Raw genomic sequence first — 15,021 nt, 5'->3', positions numbered from 1 at the left:
AGAAGTCAGCAGAGGCTACATCTTTGCCAAAGCTGGCAGCTGATCTGGCTAATGATAAGCCATCACTGGTAACTGAGAGGCCAGCAAAAGGAAATGAGAACCCATTGAGAAATGACAAGCCAATTATTCATTCACCTTAAGTGGTTGCCTTTTCCTTCTCTGAGAATATGAATGTATCATCCATCTGATCATGTCTGAGAAAGATCTGGCACAGCAGGGTTCACCAAGAAAGATGTGTGATAGACTCATGTGCAGAGGCCATTCAACCTGCACTGGACTACATGTAAGCTGCAGCTTCGTTTTGCTGCCAATAGATGTCACCATGAACACAGGAAGTCCACTAAGCTGGTCAACCACCGGCACAGCTGGTGGGGCTCAGACAAAACAGCAGCGGAAAACTAGGAGAATGTCCTACTCAAGTACAAATACTGTTACTTTACCAATATTTTACAGGATAAACTACAGAAGAAAACAATGACCAGCCAAATCAATGGCTAAGCTAGCTAGCCTCGGTATGCTAATTACCAGCTTTAGCATGCTCGTTGCAAGCTGCCTGTGCCATATTTCAAATGTCTGATTTTTCTAGGATCTGCTTTTCACTAAAAGCCAGTGTTATAAATATTCCAATGAAACATCCCCTCTAATTGACCCCAAACAGGTGTTCAGTGGAACAATCAAGTTTATTTTTAACACTAATAGTAACCAACAGAAACAGGTATTTATATCTTACATATATACATCTTAAAGATCCGCACTCCATCTGCAGTGCACGTACTTTACATTTTTAAAAATGCATCAAATAAATCCAAAAACTAGACTTTAAAAAATGAGGAATGAAAAATGAAGTTTAAGAGCACTTAACAACAGCATTTATTAGCAGATTACAGCATGTCCTTGTTTCTGAGAGAGCGTGGACATTTGTTAACTTCATAAACAAATAAAAAATAAACAAACAATGTTGGTGCACACATGAGCAGCCAGCAGCTCTTCTCTCTCTTTGTTTTGAATGAACCTTTCTTTAACACTGATGCGTTAAACGCACTGGCTGATGCAGATGATCTCAAAATGCCAGACAGACGTCAGATGCCATCATCAATACTGTATAACCACGCCACACTGAAGTAATGTTTCTTGCTGACAGCTCTTTAAAGTATGATTTCATCAACATGACTTTACTGCTCTCTAGTGGTGATGTTGGAGAACAACAGCTACGTGTAGTATCGCTTTGACAGGGCAACACCAATGTTTTCTGGCAGAGATGGTGTAGATGTAAGTGCCTATGATAATTCATTGTATGTCACATTATTTTAACTTTCCTAAAACACTGTTTAGCCATGTGTTTTTCCCTCCTCACTTGCAGAGCATTCTACCTCTGTATATGATAAGGCTTATTAATATGATATTAAACTCTAATTTCTGATTTATAATTATGCTTAATGTTATAATCATATGACAGCTATTATGTAAAAAATGATAGGGTCACTTTAGAATCAGGCAACTAAAATGCAGTGGAAACCTTAAAAAAAACATTACATGTGAAATTCTAACTCAGTCAGTATGTCAGTCAGTCAGTCAGTCAGTCAGTCAGTCTGTATGCATGTGCATCAAGATGATACAACACTGTTGTGTTGACACCCAGACAGATGTGTCAACACTATATGTTCCTAAGAGGGACTAGTGCTTGGTTTAAATCATCTAATGATACAATGAATGTTCAATCATACCCTCCTGAGACCCAGCCTATTCATTTGTGTCCTCTGTAGTGGACATTTGGTTTTGGTCTATATCTTTTGACTCATTTGAGCTATCCTACTAAGTCCTGGTGTGCTCAGTAGAGCACATCCTGGCCTTTCCAATGATATCTCATGTGTTTGGGTGGGATGAGGGTGAACTTTATTTTCATGCTGAGACAAAATGGAGACTGCAGAAAAACACAAATGCCAGGAAAAGAGAAAAGATAAGTCAAATATTGTTCAGATATTGTTTTTTTTAACTGTGGTAATCAAATATTTTCTTGTTTATGAACATGTCAGGAATCATAAATTGGAGTCAGAGTTCAGTTAAGAATTTTGTTAGGAAAAATTATTATTATTATTATTATCATTGCAATGTTATGAATGTTTAATAATGTCAATTTTATTCAGTAGTTCAATAAAAGATACAGGCCAAATGTTCAGTTTCATTTAAAAAATAGATTGACATTCTTGTTTTCTTGTCAGCCTGTTATGATTTCATGGTGTTATGGTAAAATTGTTCTGTTAGTCCACTACAGTGGACATGCTGTAAAATCTAAAAAAAAAATAAAATAATAATATTTACAAAATTCTGTTGATGAATTGTTTTAGCTCCAAAGAGGCAGGAAATCACACACAAAAAAAAAATAATAAATTGAAAGATATTTTTTTTCCTTGGTTCTGAGGAGGATATTAGATGGTAATGGCATGACTTATGTTGTACAACCTTTCCTGACCACTAGAGGTCACAGTTTTACTATCTATAGATGACACCCTGGATAGATGTCATTGCCACATTAATTAAACTCTTTTCAACAAAAGTAAAAAACCAACGAGCTCAATGGGAAACATCTTATACAGCATCCTATAGTGAAATTACAAGTAACCATTGGGACCCAGAATCTGATACAATAACAGTCCTGGAAAACACAAAGCAGAAGCACCAAAGTGCCTTTTGATGTTTTGTAAAATTCTGATGTTCTGTCCAAAGCAAAAAGTCTGAGAAACTGATCTAGTCTGAATATAAATTTTTTTATCTAAAACAAATGAAACATTTCACCAAGGAAACTCTTATTTTATTCTAACAACACTTTTTTTTAAGTGTGTGAAACAAGAAAATTTTGGAAACTCCCTCCAAATAAGTTTTTAAGACTTATTTTTATTTAATTTAGTTTTCTAAATAGATACCTTTAAAAAAAGTCTTTGTGTGTACAGATGATTGTACTTGTGTGTATCGACATGTACTATATCTAACGGATGTAGAGATCAAGATAAGTTTAAATTTAAAAAATTTAAAAAAGTGGGGCTGTCTACCACTTCAAAAGAAGCCCATCCGGCAGATTTCATAACAGAAAAACTCTGAGTGTACCTTTGGGAAATGTGCTGAAACATCTTCACATCGGTACACAGGAAAATTTTCAATGCCACAACATTACAATGTCAGCAGCTGATAGACCTATCAGAGAGCAGGAAACACTGCAAAACAGCTGTAATGTCTGACTTACTGAGCTGACAACCAAAAAAGGCTTTTCCGTGACAACCACTGCAAAAAAAAAAAAATTATGTTTCTACTTCACTGATCACTTCAAAAAACACCTCACGACAAGCCTCAGCGAGCAGGCAAAGGCACACATTGTGCTGCTTTTAATAATGCAAAGTTGTGAAAAGCAGTGCTACAGTAAAGACATCATAGATTTATGAAGAAGTCCAGCTGTCATTTCTTTGACTTGGCATTGGTGGAGTTAAACAGGCACATATTCTTGCAGAAGCTGAGTTACGTATAAAATCATGCACAAATCATGCATGTTATATGCTGGGAATTGTTTTTGAACAGCAGCAACAGAAAAGAAATATATGAAGGGCTGTAATATAACATGCAGACAGTTCGTTTGACACGGGCACTTTCATGTGTATCCCATGTAACGATATACTGTAACCTTGCATAATCAGCATCGCCAAGCCAGGATGTTCTTCAGCTGATAACTCTCAGAGTTAAATCTGGTCCAATTCTATAGAAGACACATCTGTACACACAATCTGACAGCAGTCTGCCTGCTCCTCCTCCTGCTGCTGCACTGCAAAACATGCCAGTCATCCATTAAAGCACTGTTTCATTTTCTACCCGATCACTAAGCTTATAGACTGTTTGTTCACCATAGTCGGTATTCTTTGTATCTCATAGGCAGGCTCTATGCACAACCCCACATCCTATGCTTAGTGAGGCTGAGCGGTAACAAGAAAAAACTACAGATTTACACTGATTTCAGTTTTTGAAGAATGATTTGGGGGTTGATAAAGTCCTCCAGCGATGAATAGAGAACTCCTACAAGGTACTGAAGCCTGAAAACTGTCAAAGTGCATAAAGGCATGTGACACCATGACAAGAGTCGTTATTTCTACCCACAAGGTTGAGTCTCTTCACTCAATGCAGGACCACAGTCATGGAAATATCATAACTTTTAAGCAACAACTGATGCCTATCACTGACACTGTGCACAGGTTTTCACTTACACAATGTACTTAGGATGTGGCTACCTGGTGACTCACACAAACTCAGCACAACTGCAACTCTTCTCACACTGATGACTGTATGAATAAGCGTGGTTCTGCTTTTTTCCTCTCTATGTAAAGTCTTTGTCTCAATGTAGCTCGGCCACTTTTTCCTTCACATGTATTTGGTGTGATTCTGTACTCCTGTAACATGAGCAGCCCTAAGCCAATGAAGTTTATCCTCGTTCTCCTCACTGCGGCATCCTCTCGGCACAACTGCACGGTGCATTTAAAACAATGAAACCACCAGAACACTGTGGTATGTTTGTCACTACTGACAAATGCCTTGTTTGTGTTTAGATAATGTGACAGGAAGTGATGACGTCAGTGTGTTTCATGTGCAGTGTCAGACAGCTGCATAGGTTTCGATGAGAGCGGCTCAACATGAAAACAAACAATACTCACTGCTAGGCGTCATCACTACTTCAGATTACTGACACAGGCTAGTTTGAGAATTTTAGCTGAACTCCAACAGCCATGCACAGTTCACACTAAATCAATGTGCATGGTACGCACATGATGAGATATAAAATAATTATTCTCTGGAAAACATGCTTAAATAACAACACTTTAAAATCCCAAACTGTGACACGACCCTCCCCCACCCACCCACCCACCTCACATTCGTTCAAAAACTTATTCTACTGGATTGTTCTGGAGTCATTTCGCAGAATTTCCAGGTTTTTTCAGCCATGAAAATCATAGGCAAAGACAGATGACAGTCCATTTGAGTGTGCTCATCCAGCCAGGTGTGTGACAGGTCGGTGAAGGACAGAAATGTGAAATCATCTAATCATCTGCCTATTGAGCTTTGTCAGACCACAGTAAATAAAGTGAGAAGATCTAGTGATTCTTCCCAACCGCAAAATTTTCTCCGGGGTGATTTATCCAATATATGTTCAATATCATCACAGTTAAAACTCACAGTTTAGCTTTTAACTTCTTTGCCCTGGTGTCATTTTACATAAAAACACTAGCAAGAAGCCAAAAGCTGCCAGTGAGAGCCAAAAATACCACTCAGTGTTTTACGGTCCAAGGATTTTTGGAGATGAGTATATAGTGCCTGTTAAGCTTTTACTGAAAGCTGTTTGCCTCACAGTGACGACTGCAGGAGCAGAGGTACATTTCTTCAAAACAGAAACCCACTACGACCATGGTGCAATCAGGATGAAATAAACTTTGCAAACTGTCCAAAACACAAATGTACTTAAAAAAAAATGCATGACATTTTCAGAGAAGTTACATGTACAGTGGAAGACGCCCCCCCCCCCCCCCCCCCACCACCACCACCAGCCATGAGTCTGTGCCAAAACTTCAGCCGATTCAGCTCTTCAGCCTCTCTGACAGGAAGCTTTGCCCCCCCCCCTTCCTCAGACCCTCCTTCGGCTGAAGTGGGCGTGCTGAGGGAACGCAGCGTGCATGTTGACGTTCCACAACGAAAGTTGTACCCACATCCGTTCACAGTGGAGACTTTGCTAGCCTATAGCAGGCTGTTCAGACTTACAGCAGAACAGCAAGCAACAAAATACAGCAGTGTAATAGAGCAGAACACTTCCAGCACCACTGGAGCTCACACACAAGAACAGGCTACGCACACACATATGGTCTGTGAGTGAGTTAGTGAGACAGACAGAGAGAGACAAAGACAGAGTGAGACAGACAGAGAGAGAGAGAGACAGAATTCCAGGAAATGTACTTGTTAATCTGAAAATGAAAAATGACCCTCCATTAACACAACAGTTTTACACATTCTGCTATGAGGAGATTTGGAAGCATAATTGAAGAATTTAACATGAACGCTTTGTCCTCAGCGTCTACCTGCTAAGTTGATGGACTGTCACATTGTCTTGTCTCAGTGAAAGCAGGCCAAGCAACTCCTGATACTGACACTTCTCAGCACTGACACATCCACAGGCCTCCTCACAGGTCTGTCAGTCAGTGAGCAAATTAAGTGGCGTTCAAAGAACTCCGTCATCAGCCTGCTCTTTGAAACGACTCAAAAAATCAAGTAAAGGCTTGTTCAGTTTCAGCCCAGTTCTCGCTGGCTGGAGCACATATTCTACTTCATGGCAAGAGGTGTATGGACAACAGTGAGAGTCACTGGTTGCCACTGAGATGGGAACATCACAACACCCTTAAAAGAGTCAAAATGTCATCTTCAGACAAACCGTGAACCCGACACGATGCCACAGCCACACGAGCCTGACAGGGACGACACAACTGGCAAATCACGACAGGAATCTAACGTTTTACGCCGTAGTAGCGACGTCATTCGGTAACGTTATGTTATATTATGTAACGTTACGTCGTTTTTTTCGTTTAATAAAAACAAATACACCCTCCATTTTTCCTTCATTAACTCTTTTGCACGAGCACCTCTGCTACTACGAGTCAGGACACCTTTAAAAAAACGCTCGGCGCGCACACACGCACACGCACACACACGCACAGCACACAACACACCGATTAAAAACTGCGACAAAACACAGCTGTGTCTTACCGGTTTGGGCTCTTTTGGCTCACTTGGCTGCAACACCGTCGCGTCTTGTCGTAGCAAACACAGCAGATGAGCTTTCCAACAGCGTGTGAGAGTTGTTTACAAAGTTTCACCGTAATCTCCGATTGGTCTGAGCGAAATTTAGTCGACGCCCCAAACCCTCGGTCATCGGGCCGAGTCTCAAACGTTGTTTCCTGGACTCGCTGCCTTCCAGTAGAGAGAAAACAGCGAAGGAAGCGAACTGTTGCACGTTAAAACAAGACGACACGATAAGGCGCGTTCAGTAGCCTACTTCGAGTGACAATTAATGACTATTAACATAGTGCAGCAGCACATTCAACTCTCACGTTTCCATAAGACAAATAAGACAAGACTTTCTCTTTTGTCAAGGCATCCCATAGACTGCACCAAAAGAAAGAAGTGTTATATGCTTCATGCATGAGATAGTTGAGGGAATACATCAATTAACACGTTATTGTTAACTTTCCCTGCGTAGATAACTTCCCTCGCAGTAATGTAAATGTATTCAAGAACTGTTAAATCAAATAAGGTTAAAGAATTAGTGGCTATTATAACTTACTTGCTCCTGTCAATTTATCATGTATTAAAAAACTAGAGCAGCGCCCATTCAAAACCTGTTAGGGAGGATGCTTGGTCTTTTGCAGTTTTCTCATTGTCATAGACCTTCTATACACAGTTCCAGAGCCACAGTTTTAGACATGCACCTTTATTCCCCCCCCCCCCCCCCCCCTTATTAGCCTAAATTAACAATACAGTGATAATGCAATATGCCACCAATTTTTGTATATTAGGGTGTTCCCAAAACATGAGCCACGTATTAATGATAATCATTACTGTTATTTCTGCTTCTGTCTCCCACCAAGACCGCCTCCCTTTTCCCACAGTTTACTTAAGCAGAAGATATGGAACTGACCAAATTGATCACCAATAGATGGATATCTTTCTGTGTGTTGACCAGGACAATGACAGCGTCTGCATACACTGGCAGTTTAAAAGAGACATTACGGTACAGAAACGAACACCACTCAGATCACGTCTCAGTTTCTGAAGCAGAGGCTCGATGACTAATAAGTAGAGCATGCCGGACAGACAGCCACCCTGTCTGACTCCTCTGAACACTAAAAGGGGCACTCAGACCTCTCAGACCTCCATTGATTTTCAGAACACTCACAATGTCATTGTACAGAACCTGGATCTTGGTTATGAAACCTGGGCTGAGCCCAAAAGCAGGAGTATGCCAGAGTTGTTCAAACTGATCAAAAGTCCTTTCCTGGTCTATTGAAATCAGACCAGTGTCTACAGCCAATAAGCAAGAGACCAAAACATCCTGAATTAAAGTGACATTGTCACCTATGAGCCTGCCAGGCACACAGTTAGTCTGGCCAGTGTGGATGACAGAAGCCATCATCTCTCTGAGTCCGGGGGCTAGGCCCTCAGACAGTATCTTGTTGTCTGTGCAGAGCAGAGAAACTGGTCTCCAGTTCTCAATCTCCTGTAGGTCTCCTTTCTTGGGCAGTAAGGTGATGACTGCCCCCCTGCAGCTCAGAGGCAGCTGTCCACTCTCCAAGCTGTTTGAGAAAGCCTCCAATAGGTCATCACCCAACACAGACCAGAAAGATTTGTAAAAGTCAAAAGGAAGACCTTCTAGACCAGGAGCTCTGCCACTCTGTAAGCTCATCAGAGCAGTATACACTTCACTGAGGGGCCTCCAGTGTTACATTGGCCTCAGCATCCACCTGAGGAAGATCAAAGAAGAAGCTGCTGCATGTGTCTGGGTTTTCAGTTCTCAGTTCACCCCTGAACAGTTCTCTATAAAAACTGGCTGCAAACTTCCTGATTGCAGAGAACCCTGTGATTACAGAAACACTGTTGGATCGCAGAGAGTGAACAATTTTTCTCTGGACATTTTTCATCTCCAGCCCAAAGAAGAACCAGAGGGGGTATAAGTGACTTTATTCCACCAGTTTTCTCCAACAAAACATTTGCAAAAAAAGAAAAAAAAAAAAATACAACCATCCTCCAAAAAACAAGTACTCAAAAAAGAAGAAATAAATCACATCATCTCCTCAGAGAAGATAAGTTGGTTTTCTTTTACTGAACACAAAACATCACCATGAGTCCATTTCATGCTGAACTGATCAACATCTTTCATTTCTTTGTAGTAATTAAAATCAACCATTATTCTGGCTTTCACCATCCTGGTAAACAACAACTTAAAGGTCCCATAATATGAAAAACTCACTTTTCCTGGGATTTGGGGTGTTATTTTGGGTCTCTAGTGCTGCCACACACATACAAAGTGTGAAGTAAGACCGTCCGTGCTTTTTTCTAGATTTTTTCTACAGATTTCTGAAAGCACTCTGCCTGCAGCTTCCACTGAGCCGATCGAATTCAGCGCCTACTGTTATGTAACAACCATTTGCATATTCCAACCCTTCAGCCACCATTAGCTGAGAGACTTTCTCTAAACAACCCCATTTGCATATTCCCACCCACCAGCCACCATTAGCTGGGAGACTTTCTCTAAAGGAGGGGTCACTTCCAACTTTGTGCGGAATACCTGCAGATAAGGGACATGTAAGTATACAAATAATTCGCTGTATGTTTCTTTTGTAGATTAGCACGAACTCTTGTGTGTTGTAGCATGTGTTTTGCCATTGAGAACGATGTAAGGTTAACCGCTAGCTTCAAGACTATGACTTCAGCCATCAAAGGTTAGCTAGCTGCGACAGTAGCTTTTGGTACATCACACCACATTTCTGATCTTGCAAATGATTTAATGCATGTTCGAGGGAGATGCCAGCATTCACAAATATTAAGCTGTGTTCATTTTGCAGGTTTACATAAACCAACCAAGTAGTGTTTTGCCATATAGCACAAGCTAATGCTAAATGCTAGCTCCTAATTAGCAATCTGCATTGTCTCCATATGCAAATGAGTGACCAAGTCGGTCAAGTGATACATACACAGATGCTCCGCCGGGTCTAAGCTTGGAGAATTTGGGAAAATAATGCATTTGGAAATAATTTCTAAACTGGAATATGTTAGCATAGCCCAGAGCAAAATGAGTGTATGGTTGAGACTGCTACATCACAGCACTATTTACACTCCAAGCCAACCATGCTGTGCAGAGTTTCTTTCCCTGGAATTTATGTATGAGTGGCATAGCTATACATGTAAGATAAAGTTGATCTCACTTCTCTTTTTTTATATAGGCGAGTACATCATTACAGTTACCTGCTGTTGATCAAGTGTAGCAGTGAGCTGTTGCAGCCTTTAGTGTATGAATGTATACTGTAACAGTGCTGTCCTGTTTTACTCATAAGCATGCCCTGTTATCATAAGGATCTTGGCTATAAAACCTGAGCCGAACCCAAAAGCACTCAGTGTCTGCCACAGATAGTGGTATTCAACCCGGTCAAAAGCTTTTCCTGGTATATGGAAATAAGACTGGCATCGATACCCAATGAGCCAGAGATGTCCAAAACATGCCAAATGAGAGTGATATTATCACTTATTAACCTGCCGGGGACACAGTACGTTTGGTCAACATGGATGACCCTACTCATCACTTCTCTGAGTCTGGAGGCTAGAACCTTGGAGAGGATTTTATAATCTCCACACAGCAGAGAGAACGGTCTCCAGTTCCTCAGGTCTTGTAGATCACCCTTTTTGGGCAGCAAGGGAATAATTGCCCTCCTGCAGCTCAACGGCAGCTGTCCTTTACTCAAACTGTTCCGAAAATCCTCCAACAGATCCTCACCAACCACTGACCAGAAAGACTTAGGTCGTTTTCACACCTGACCAAGCAGACTCGGTTCGATTGGGGAGCTGAAAGTCGCAACACTGTTGCATTTATCACTTGTTTCAGTTCTGCTTTCACACTGTGATTTCTAAAGCGCAACGAACTTTCTGAGCAGCATCACATGGTTGAAAGGGGCGCTCGTCGATTGGACAAAGTAGGAGGGGAAATCCCTCTCTCCCGGCCCGCAAAAGCAACAGCAAACATGGAGCATCATGTGAAGTTCGTTCGTTTAAAACCCATTCCCCCCATTTTCTCACTAAACTGTTAAAAAATGTCATTGTTTTTGTGAGTGGATGTCAGAAGTAGGTTTATGTGGTCATCTGACCATATTTCAAGGAGAGCTTTGAGCTCTTCATCTGTCCATGTCTATCCTCTCGCCATGTTTGTTTTGGTTTGGAGTGCGCGCTGTACTTCCTCTACCCTAGATGCACTGTGTATAGTTTCACTACGTACATTTGGTCCTGTGTTTGGTCCAGTGAGCTTTCACACTGCATATGAGCCGAACCAGGGCTCACTTGCAAGCGAACCAAGACTCACGTTTTCAGGTGGACCAAAGTTCGCTTGTTTGGTCCGCGCCAGAGTTCAGATGAGCTCTCACACCTGCCCAAATGAAGTGGACTATCCGAGGAAACGAACTCTGGTCCGTTTAAAGCGGACCAAACAGCTCTGGTGTGAAAGCGACCTTATAGAATTCTGCTGGTAGTCTGTCACTGCCAGGTGCTTTGTCATTTCCCAGGCCCATGAGAGCAGTTTATCCTCCCGCCAGCTCCACTTCCTTTACAAATTCCTATTTAAAAAGTTCTTTGTAGAAGCAGGTGGCATATCTGCGTAACTCCAGGGTTTTTGTGATTGGGGATCCCTTAACAGAGCATAAAGAGTGGATGACTTTTCTCTGACCGTTCTTCCGCTCCAGACCAAAGAAAAAACAAGAGGGGGCATCCATTTCAGTGGCACTCGTGAACTGTGAATGGACCAGAGTGCCCTGTGCTGTAAGGCCCAACAGGTTGGCTAAGGCAGCCCTTTTGGATTCAAGGGCTTCAATATGCCCTGGATTTCCAGTAGAATGCACTAGACTCTGTAGTTCTACTACTTCAGTCTCCAGATCATGAAGAGATCTGGTAATGTGCTTGGTGACATTACGAGTATACTGCTGACAAAACTGTTTTATCTGACTCTTTCCGACATCCCACCACTGCTGCACTGAGGAAAAGGAGGATTTGTTTTCTCTGTGTAAAACCCATAAATATTCAAAAGCCTCTCTAAAAGATTTATCATGTAAAAGCCCAGAATTAAAATGCCGACATGCGCTGCATAGCTTCATGTTCTCAATGTAAAAGGAGCACTGAACAAGACAATGATTTAACATGATTTAAAAATATTAAAATGATGTTTAAAACAATAAAATCGATCAAGTCTGGCCAATGATAGCAAGTTGTCTCTGGAGTGACTCCAGGTGTACTGCTGGTCAGCCCTGTTAAAACCTCTCCAAACATCTTTTAGCTTGCAGGTTTCAATCAGATGCTTGAGTCTGGCAGATGAAGCAGCATAAGGCTCTAGGTCATTCCTGTCTAGTTTGGCATTTTCTGTGCAGTTAAAACACCTTCCCAGAAACAAGAACTCATCAGTGCAATTATGAAGGACATCAAATAAAACATTTAAAAACCTCATTCTGTCAATGCTCAAAACTGGAGCATAAACAACAATAAAGACCATTTTGACATTTTCATATTGTGCTCTGACTTTTAAAATATGACCGCACATGATCTCCTCCACCTCTACAGAACAGGGAGTGAAGCCCTTTGGGAAGAGCAGCCTGACTCCACCACTGTTGGACCATTTATGGCTGAGAAAGACTTGTCCAGGCCACTCCTTCATGCACAAAAACCACATCAAACTTCTTTATTTCAATTAGTTTGAACAGAGAAGCTCTTTTCACATCACTTCTGGCTCCATTGATGTTCAAAGAACCTAAATTTAAATCCCACATAAGGAAGGAAATAGCTGTCACTACAAACAACACACATACCACACATACCAGCAGTATGTGGACAGACGTTTTTGATTTAGTCATCTTCTTCTATAGGCTGAGCTCTGACTCTGGTCACGATTTTCTTCAGCTGGTAAATCTCTTGTTCACTGAAGGCATCATTTTCCTTCCTTCGCTGAGTCACAGACCTGACAAAACATCTTAAATCAGGGAAACACATTTCAGGTTTAACTGTTCCTTGGCCTTTAGTTTCAATCAGGAATCTTTTAATTTTCTCCAGAGGATAAAATATTGTCTCGTCCTCCTGTGAGGGTGTCCACTCACCTTCGTCCTCATTATCCGACAGCTCCTCCATCGCTTTCTTGGTCTTAGCTCCACTCTGTTCTTTGTCACTGCTGTTCTTTCTTTTACCAGGATTATTAGAAGGATTTATTTCATCAGACATGCTTTCCTCCATCAGCACCTCATTGATCACACTGTCAACAATCTGACTGCAGCTTCCTTTCTTTCTGTTGCCTTTCTTTTTCTCTGGTTTCTCATTGGTCTGGACATTTCTTTTATTTTCCACTGTGTTTCCAGTCTCAGTTTGAACCTGGTCCACATTCTGCTCCCTATCCTGCATGTCTGTCCTGTCTCCTTTGTTTTCTTAGCAGACTTCTTCTCACCAAGCGAGTCTGACCCAGGCTGCGCCGCGTCAACTGAGGCTGAGTGGCATGAGGGCCGACTGGTGGCTGGAACTGTGGGTCGCTCTGTGGCCCAATCGGCCCCCGGATGCGTGACCTAAGGGCAAGACTGCACCAAATGACCCTCCACACTGCAACCGAAACATTTCAGTGCTTCGCCAGCAAGACCCAGTGGCCTACGGTGCAGCAGACTCGCCCAGCAGCACAGGCTGACAGAGATCCAAACGGAGGCGGTGTGACCGGAGGCAAAAGCGTGGCTGCTGAGGTGGGCTAACAGCTAAGCTAAAAGCCAATCCCTATAAATCGCCGCTTCCATCTATCCTGCTCTCCAACATTTACTCCATGGAGAACAAAATAGATCACCTGCAGCTGGAACTAACTTCAAAATGGGAGATGAGGAACTGCTGCGCAATTATTCTGACAGAGACATGGTTTAACTCATCAATTCTGGACAATGCTATCAGCATCGAGAGACTAGTTACATTCTGTGCTGAGCTGCGCACTCAGCGGTAAATCCCGGGGGGGTGGTTTGTGTGTATACATCAACACTAACTGGTGTAATAATGCTAAGTACATCTTAAGCTATTGCTCACCGGACATTGAGCTTTTGACACTACTCTGCAGACCTTTCTATCTGCCCAGGGAATTTACTGTAGTTTACATCACTGCTGTGTACGTCCCGCCCCAGCGCTAACACAAAGGAGGCTATGTGTGTTCTCCACCGGACTATCTGTGAGTTGCAATCCACTCTCACTGAGGGCTTCTTCATTGCTGCTGGGGATTTTAACCAAGCCAACATGAAGACAGTTCTCCCACATTTCCACCAGCATGTGGATTGTGCAACCAGGGGAGTGAACACACTAGACAAGGCCTACAATGACATCAAAGATGCATTCAGAACAGCCCCCTGCCCCCACCTTGGCTCTTCAGACCATTTGTCCGTTATGCTAATTCGTGCATACAAGCCCCTGCTGATCAGAGAAAAACCTTCAGCGAGGCAGGTGAGGATGTGGTCTGAGGGGGCTATGGAGGCACTTCAGGACTGTTCTGAGTGAACTGACTGGGATATGTTCAAGGAAGCTGCCTCCTACAATGATCACTCCAATATTGATGGCCATGTCTGTGTCAGCCTACATCAACAAATGCATGGATGATGTCAGCACCGTGAAGAACATCATCACCCGGGCCAATCAAAAACCCTGGATGACTGTGGATGTACGAAAAATGCTAAAGGCACGGAACTCAGCCTTCAAGTCAGGTGATGCGGAGGCACTGAGAACAGTGAGAGCCAACTTGAACCATGCCATCAGACTAGCAAGGCGTCCCCACACCCAAAAAAAATCCAGGATTTTTTCCATGATGCCTCCAACACCGGGAACATGCGGCAAGGCATACGGGCTATCACAAAGTACAAGATAGCCCCTCCTTTCTGTCCATGGATGCACAGACAGCAGCCACTAACTCTGTCACTTTTCCTGTGGTTACTCTGGTCTGGTGCTCAGCTGTCACTCTCTGCAGACCCTTGCACAGGATCAGCATTTTGGAGGTTCTAACATAGCTGAAAAAGAGTAAACAGTAACTGTTAAAATTGTGCTTTTTAGCAGTATATATTATTATTTCCATTCATGTCTAATCTGCTTTTCATACCAATAATGCAACAACAACAACAACAACTAATAAAAATGATAACAATAATTGAATAATAATAATAACAACAGCAATAATAATGTGATAACATTTGCAAA

General features: G+C 42.1%; 1 long non-coding RNA gene across 1 annotated transcript in view; it reads right to left on the bottom strand.

Annotated features, from left to right (window-relative positions):
- Positions 1-6,855, bottom strand: part of LOC143322134 (uncharacterized) — a 107,178-nt gene extending 100,323 nt beyond the window's left edge. The window contains exon 1 of the long non-coding RNA XR_013077275.1: positions 6,784-6,855. This is a non-coding gene — a long non-coding RNA (uncharacterized LOC143322134). The remainder of the gene's footprint in view (positions 1-6,783) is intronic.
- Positions 6,856-15,021: the final 8,166 nt, after the last annotated feature.

This window comes from Chaetodon auriga, chromosome 6 (genome assembly GCF_051107435.1).
Source record: "Chaetodon auriga isolate fChaAug3 chromosome 6, fChaAug3.hap1, whole genome shotgun sequence".
NCBI classification, from domain to species: Eukaryota; Metazoa; Chordata; class Actinopteri; order Chaetodontiformes; family Chaetodontidae; genus Chaetodon; species Chaetodon auriga.
This window is presented reverse-complemented; position numbering and strand designations above follow the sequence as displayed.